General features: G+C 36.2%; 1 long non-coding RNA gene across 1 annotated transcript; it reads left to right on the top strand.

Moving 5' to 3' along the window:
• The first annotated feature begins 6,964 nt into the window (after positions 1–6,964).
• On the top strand, positions 6,965–8,376 carry LOC108368505 (uncharacterized). Its single transcript, XR_001848380.1, has 2 exons — positions 6,965–7,003; positions 8,207–8,376. It is a non-coding gene; the product is annotated as an uncharacterized LOC108368505 (long non-coding RNA).
• Positions 8,377–8,811: the final 435 nt, after the last annotated feature.

Here is an 8,811-nt window from a genome sequence, read left to right as displayed (position 1 = left end):
ATTTTATGTGTTAGGTTTTGTTTTGATTTAATTTAATAAATGAATTTGTATTACAATGAAATTCAGTTGAACATAGCATTATTATTTAAGATGCAATGCTAGGAATTTTTAGGTTGGTGGGGCTGCTTAGGCGCAACACGGAGGGGACGTGGGTATATTACAGGTGACATGACGATTTAACAGGTGACAAACGTTTGATTGACGGACTAGGTCAGGTAAAGGGAGTTTCGCATGATGAACTAGGAGCCCCGGCGGAACTCAAGGCTAAATGCCGTCGGCACTTAGAAGGGGTGGGATGGCTCCAACTGACCCGGACAGGCTTCCATTTCTTTCTTTTTCTCCTTCGTTTTACATTGGCATGACAGAAAATTTTTGTTTGTTGTAGCTGAAGGTAGAGAAGTGGCAAACAACCCCCCATTTGGCCGTCGAGCTAGCGTGGGACAACAAGCATGCCAACCTGCCACTTACCTCTGCCCGAATAATAATGCTAGGAATTTTTAGGTTGGTGTGGGTGCTGCTTAGGCGCAACACGGAGGGGACGTGGGTATATTACAGGTGACATGACGATTTAACAGGTGACAAACGTTTGACTGACGGACTAGGTCAGGTAAAGGGAGTTTCGCATGATGAACTAGGAGCCCCGGCGGAACTCAAGGCTAAATGCCGTCGGCACTTAGAAGGGGTGGGATGGCTCCAACTGACCCGGACAGGCTTCCATTTCTTTCTTTTTCTCCTTCGTTTTACATTGGCATGACAGAAAATTTTTGTTTGTTGTAGCTGAAGGTAGAGAAGTGGCAAACAACCCCCCATTTGGCCGTCGAGCTAGCGTGGGACAACAAGCATGCCAACCTGCCACTTACCTCTGCCCGAATAATAATGCTAGGAATTTTTAGGTTGGTGTGGGTGCTGCTTAGGCGCAACACGGAGGGGACGTGGGTATATTACAGGTGACATGACGATTTAACAGGTGACAAACGTTTGACTGACGGACTAGGTCAGGTAAAGGGAGTTTCGCATGATGAACTAGGAGCCCCGGCGGAACTCAAGGCTAAATGCCGTCGGCACTTAGAAGGGGTGGGATGGCTCCAACTGACCCGGACAGGCTTCCATTTCTTTCTTTTTCTCCTTCGTTTTACATTGACATGACAAAAAATTTTTGTTTGTTGTAGCTGAAGGTAGATAAGTGGCAAACAACCCCCCCATTTGGCCGTCGAGCAAGCCGAACAGCCAGCTACATAACACAGTAATAGACCTAGAGGTAGCCGTACGATTTATAACGGTTTTGTTTTTGGTAAGATAATTAGCCTAGTTCTTGGCACGGCAGTTATGTACGCAACACGCCAACAAACAGCTAGCTACATGCCACTTGAATGTGACAGCCTCAGGCTCAAGCGGCAGGTAAATGTGGTGAATTGCAGTGACAATGCGGAACAATGCTGCTCAGAGCCAACATCGAACAGTAAACAGTGTTGCCCCGACGTCTTGAAAAAATGTATCGCAAAAAACAAAAAATGGATTAAATTTATCTCTAATTCTTTTTTTAAGCATCTACATAAATATCAATATTGCTCAAAAAATGCTTTTTACCATAGCTTTTTATTATTGTCAATAACCGAAAAATCATGTAATTCACATTCATACACATACATGTACATGAAGGAAAATAATTTGAAATTTTTGTATAGAAAATGACAGGAAAATTTCGTGAATTTCGATTTGTACGAAAACAAGAATATGCCGCAATATATCAAAATAGAGATTATTGATTTTAATCTTGTATAAAGACCAGTGTTGCCACAAAAAAAAATTACCAAACTCCTCAAAAAAAAAAATGAAAAATCCACAAAATCCGAACAAATTACTCAAAATGTTCTTATTACAGATATGAGTATTTTGTACTGCATACTATTTACAGGTACTTAGTGTAAAAATTAATTACATTCTCCGATTCAATTTGTAAATTTGTTCTTGAGGTTCAAACAAAGTATAACCGTTATTTTTTATGCCTTTCTTTGTATATATGTAATATTACTGGAACTATATCAGTGCTCAATCTGGTCCTCAAGTCAGTCCTACAACTTTTTAAACTACTAAATATACGTTCTACTGAAGCATTAGAAAAGGGCAATGCAGATATAAGTTTTTTTAATTGGGGAACTTATATGAGCCTGAAGAATCTTTTGCTTCAAAAAATGTTTTCCTATAATTTTCTGGATCTAATGAAGAATCAATATGAATATCCTTATGATCGAACAATGCGCGTTCTCTCCATTTGTTACAGAGATTTTGCAAGTTCAAAATACATAATTTGAAAATATAACGATGGAATTTTGAATATTTAGCAGCAAAGGCAGATGTGCTTAAGATCGAAAAACACCACACAAGAGGCTTGACAAACTAAGAAAAATATCCCTTTCCTTAAAGCTATTATGTTGTGTTTAAAGGTTTGGCAAGCCGTTTGAGGCAAATGTGAATAAAAAAATCAATTTTTTTTACTTTTTACCGCCATGTTGACGTTTGATCATACCGCTTACGTTGTGTATGATAAAATCGCCTCATTCGCAATGGAATTTTTACCGAATGAGGACGCCAGAGAGAAAAATCAAAGAAAACCAAACCCTTTTAAATTGTGAACCAGAAGAAAACTAAAATTCTTTGCTTGAACGAGTCATGTTTGCGTGGTGTATAGCGAAATGGGGGAAAGTAGGTATGAAGAATGTTTGACAAGCCGCTTGTGTAGTGTATTTCGCTCTTTATAAAGCTTCGGAAAGCTTCTTGTTCAAAACTTTACATAGGGATTTAACAACTCTCTTGTGTAAAACATGATTGCATTTGTTATCTGCAAATATATCGAGAGAAAATTCTTCAAAAATTCCTTAAAATAAAAATCCTCAAAAAATACTCAAGCACACCCGAAATTCCTCACGTTTTGAGGAATTACTCACAAAGTGGCAACACTGATAAAGACGAACAAAAGGAGTATATATAGATTCCACAGAAACGTGTATACAAATATGTATATGTACTTAAAACTATTAGCTATGGATCGTTTACGGTAATTATAAAATTTTATATACACTTCACGTTAAACTCGTTGTAAACTGTCAAAAAGCAGAAACTACCTTCAGTGTCGACTTCATTTTGACTATGAATAAGACCTATTATATTGACAACAGTTTATAATGAAAGTATATTTTTATTTTCATATTGGATCAATTTTAAGTCTGAAAATATACGCTCTGCAGCCCCAGAGCTATCTACGAGGCTAGTAAAGTAGATTAAAAATGAATGCAATCAGCTTATTGTACATTGTTCCTTTAAAGCAATATACTCTAAGCTTGTTAGCAGTGCTCGCAAAAATATGCCAGAAGAACCGGAAAATATGCGCTATAAAAAGCTCGATAAGTCTCCAAAATAGGCTCTTAAATATGCTAATTCAATAAGGTTTTATCTAATTTTTACAATATTTTTATTCAATAATCTCGAAATTACAGAATAAAATAACACGATTTTTTAAACTATCAATCGAAAAAGACCTTCTCTGGTCATTTAAAATTATTGAATAATTCGAAAAATCCTTTCCACATCCGTAGATATATTTGGACAAACTTTAAATAAACTTAATTCTGCTGGGGAGTACTTCGATAGAGCTTCACTCCTAGTTGCGAAGCCAGTAAATAAAATGTCTCTAATATTAGCAATTGTGGTATAGCCTAGAACTGAAAAACTATAGATTGTACTATCGATAGTTTTATTTTTGGAAGCACATCGATTGTTTTCGGGCGATAGTCGATAGTTTCGTAGGGCCGGTGCATTGAAATTTTGTGATTGAACTAAGGAAAATATTTAGAATTTCACGGTTAAGATGTAATATTTATACTTACATATGTGCAATATATATATTTACACATATTTTGTTCGAAGTTGAAGTTTCCCTACATATACAACACGATAGAATACGATACTGTCGAAAATATCGCTAGTCTTTTTCAAACTGTAGTATAGCCAAGGTTTGATTTTTTTATATATAATAAACCTTTTATTTAAAGCTTTGTTATACCTACTAAGAAACTACCAAAATTTGCCTTAATAAACACCAAACCTGTTCGGATTTCTTCAAGCTCTAGCAGTATGTATGAATACTTGCACTGTATCAAGGCAAATTCATACAAGGTGGTAGCAGGATTATAAAAAACATATGTATGAATGAGGCGCACTTCCACGAATCTATCGTCTCGAAAATGTATGAAATGTTGCCAAATATGCAAAAATATGAACGTAAGTCGAGTATATGCAAAAACCAGCAAGCATTTGCATATTTTTTCCAGCCCTGCTTATTAGACCCCAAATCGTTTCAATATTTTCGATAAAATTTTAAAAGCTCCCATTGCCTAGATACATATATATTTTCTCTTTGTCATGTACCAAAATTTGTAGTGGGCGGAAAATTTAACTATCTCGCGAAATGAGCGAAAAAATAAAGTATCTTTCGAAAATTAGCACAAACACGTATCACTTTTGAAATAGTATATGCATCAAAACGGCAACACTGACAGCTAATGAACGAGTGCCCGAGAATTCCAAAGAGTGTGGTTTCACAATTTCACAATATGACTGCTGAATTTCGGAGCTGACTCTGCTGGCATGCGCGATCAGGCATATCCGGTTGAAAGCACGCGCCATTTAAATGCACGTACGTTTGCACCATTAAAGGGGTCCAGTCGCAAGGCGGCAAAAATAAAGCATACTTTCCAAGCATATATGCGTACTTAGTCGTAATCAAAATCTAAAATTGATGTACCGGAGGGCAGGAGGAGCGCGAAGGAGTGCGATTGTGTCACGACCAGCGTTGCCGCTTTGGTAATTTTTAACCAAAATTGGTAATTTTTTTCTTTATTTATCAAGTTTTGTAATTTGGTAATTTATTTTTCAATTTGGTAACTTTTTCAATTCGGTTTTACATGTCAAATAGGTCAATATTGGTTCTGATTCCACATTAGTAAGTAGACCGTAAGCGTTCCCTTTAATAGAAATACCAGGTAATTCTGAAAGTTTGGCAAAGCGAAAGCTGTTCCAGCATTCCTTGGCTACTAAAATGGTGTGTTCTTTAACAAACTGCTTGAAAGTGGCTATTGCTAAGTATATCCACCGTGTTCTTTCCTGGAAGGTTTTGCGTGGCCCTACCTTTCCCTGTCAGTTCGTCAGCTTTTGAATTACAATACGTATGTTCTCGTTCAAAAAGCTACGGCATTCAGCGGGGCTTCACTCTGTCTATACGTGAGTCGAAAGCTTTCCTTCAAGCGTTGAATTTTTGATATATTTTCTTGTCACTTGTTTACATACAGTGGTCGAAAAAATTATAGCCGCACCATATTTTGACAAGTTTTAACATATAATTTTTTTTAGTAACTTAATTTTGGTTATTTTTTATAAAAATATTTTTCTTTCTTTAACAGAGCTCTAACAAATTCAAACTTTGTTCAATATTTAAAAAAATTCAACAAACTTTCGTAAAAATTTTAGGTTAATGTAGCGCTGATTGCCTGAAAAGCTTGGTATCTTCGGATACACATATGTATTGAGCTCTAACTGCCAAAATAACGTAGGCTAAATTTTTTTCAAAATTAAAAAAAATGTCGGATACGTTATTATGACGGTTAGGGCTCGATATGTATGTTTGTACAGTTCTGCACATAAAATAAGTTTGGTAATTTTTTGTTGAATTTGGTAACTTTTTCCGAGGATTTTGGTAAAAAATAAAAAAAAATTGTGGCAACACTGGTCACGACCGGTCTGTGATTGCGAGCAATGATAACAATCGTTAACAAGAACAGCAGTTGCAGTAAATTAATTGCAACGTACACTCAATCAGTATTGTTTTATTACAGCAAAAGCCAATACAACAATTACGCAATGGGAGCGCGAGTGCTGCGTGTGGTACGAATGCTGCGTGTGGTGTGTGGAACGAGTGCTACGTGTGGTGTGTGATGCGAGTGCTACGTGTGGAGCAGGCTTGTTGCGAATATTCGCATTCACATTCGCAACCGCGGAGCTTCCGCATTAATTTTAACATTCGCTTTCGCATTCCCAAAAATCAATGCGGATCTTTTGCGAATGCGAATATTGAAGGGACCGAAAATTACAGTTATTTTTTTCGAGTTAAACTTGGCCAAATATTTTTTATTCCGAAATAAAAGTACTTTCCGGATAATAAACAAACCGCTTATCCAAATTAAACAAGTTTCAATAAAAAATGTTAATTAATTACCATAGAACAAACATTTTGTCAGGTATGTATTTACATGAATTTCTTTAATATTAAGTTATAAAACAAGTAATTTTTAGCAAAAAAAACCGACTTCAATTCTCATATAAAAAAAAATATATATATATATATAAGGTAGTGTAGAGGTGGTCCCATACTAATCTGGTTAAGATCCGATCAGTGTATCATGAGATATATATAAAACAACTATCAAAAACGGTTGACGTGTTCTAAAGTAACATACATAAAAAAAATAAAAATCCGACGAACTGATAACCTCCTCCTTTTTTGGAAGTCGGTTAAAAATATAAATAGAGTGGGTAACCTTCATTCGGTATTTCTGTTTAAAAGCTATTTCAGTTCTCTTTCATATGATACCAAATTTGTTTAATTTAGATAAGCGGTTTCTTTATTATCCGGATTATTTCGGAATAAAAAATATTAGGCCAAATTTAACTTGGAAAAAAATAACTGTTATTTTCGGTCCCTGGAATATTGTGCAAGCACAGACGTATATGTAACCAGTCACAGAAGAAAGCATTAAAAATGAGTTACAAAAGCTAAAATCGAAAAACGCTGATGACGTGACAAATTCCGAAACAACCAAAAGAATGAGAATGAAGAATTCTTTGGAAAACGACGGTGTTTAAACAATGATTGTGCCATGATGCTAGATTGTGAAGATGAAAGTCTGGAGGATACATCCGACATTTGCAGCCCCGATGAAAATCTCAAAAAGTAATTATTGCACCGCAATAAATATAACTGAAAGTCCTCTCAACTGGTGCAGTGTCAATCGAAGAGAATATACAATTTTGCCAAGTTTCAAGTTTTTCAAGTTTGTCGCCTCGAGCGAGTAGTTATATAGTAGCGCAGGTTTGATTTATGACCCTTCAAAAAGTTTTTATTAAGTACAATGTTCCAATTTTTAAATTCAAGTACTAAAAAATCATTCAGTCTTATCATGAGTTTAATTTTCCCCGAACCGGTTCACTTTTCACTTTTGGTTTTCATGTACATATTTACTATGGGCGGAATACAAATTTTCGGGTGAATTTTTTTTGCGGGCAAAACTCAGGATAGGGCAGATTATTAAAAATGATTAACCTTTTCATTTTTTATTTACCTAAATGACCTAAATGACCTAATTTACCCACCTAAATTATTTCTTGAAAATACATGACATCCGCATTCGCATCCGCATCCGCGGATGTTAGCTTCTAAACAACCGCATCTGCGGATGTCTAAAATTCCACATTCGCAACATCCCTAGTGTGGAGTGTGGCGCGCGGCATGACATTGCAGCACAATTTATGGGCGCTCATGTGCTAACGGGTGCACCGGACGACGGCTTCAAAACTTTAACTACATAACTGCTTTGGTGGTAATGTTACCCATCGCCGCAGTAATTTTTTTTAGCAAAACAAGCAAGTGACAAAAGAAATTGACTGACATTCGCAACTACGCGCTGCTACACCCCTGTGTACGCCACATTCGCGCGCGACTACTTTCGGCAATGAATTTGCATACGCGCAATTTATTCGCCTCCCTACCAACCACCCAACACTAAAAGTCCCAGTGCGCTGAGTGCTGCATTGTAATTCGAGTGTAATGAATGTGTGGCATGTGGCATTACATGAAAATATCGGCTTACAGCAAATGCTCGAATGCGCGGACTTGAGTTTTTTCTCACGCATCAATTAGGATCGATTAGTGCCATAATAAAATCATCCAGGGACATACATTCCGCTGAGTACATGGGCGGTCCTTTAATCGATTGGCAAACACCCAATGCGCAATTTTTATACAACGGGAAGTGTCGGTGGTGGTGGTAGCTGCATAGCCCGGTAGTGACGCAACGTTTCCTGTTGTAATATAAAAATTCTATTTTTTGCTTTTATTTTTCAATTTTTCTAATGCCGCTTTTGTCATTATTTGCAGAGCGCTTGTAATGCAACACCAACAATAGGGCAGCACTTCCCTCAATGAGTGATGTTACGCCATCATCGTCTACGATTTCAACTGCCTACATTTCGTACATTCGTCAACTTCAACATCATTACATTTCATTCTGATACACACAAGCATATAAATATACTTGAATATTGACATCCGTTTGCTCATTCACTTGGGATCAGGGTTGCCACTTTGGTGAATTATTACCAAAATTGGTAGAACAAATTTGAGTTGGTAAAAAGGTAAATTTGTTCTCATTTTGGTAGATTTTTGTTAAAGTATTTTGTTCGAAAACCAAATAAAATTTTGCTCCCACTTTATATTTCGTAGTTTGCTTTATATTATAAATTTATTTCCAAAAGTGTAGTCTTCTTTATTGCATTAATTTTCGAACGCTTTAGTGCACATTTTTTATATGGAAGAAAATGCGCAACACCATTCACAAAAAAAAAATTCTAAAAATCAACGGTAATCTTTAGCTACTTGAAACGTGTACTTCATTATATTAAAATTAAATGGGCTACAAAACTGCATACCCGAAAATTTTCTAAAGATTCTGATATTAACTTTTTTTTAAATTTGTATAAGCT

Source organism: Rhagoletis zephyria, unplaced genomic scaffold (genome assembly GCF_001687245.7).
Source record: "Rhagoletis zephyria isolate East Lansing unplaced genomic scaffold, Rhagoletis_zephyria_1.1 Rzeph_scaffold_03154, whole genome shotgun sequence".
Lineage (NCBI taxonomy): Eukaryota > Metazoa > Arthropoda > Insecta > Diptera > Tephritidae > Rhagoletis > Rhagoletis zephyria.
Note: the sequence above shows the minus strand (reverse complement) of the source record. Positions and strands in the feature narration are given on the sequence as shown.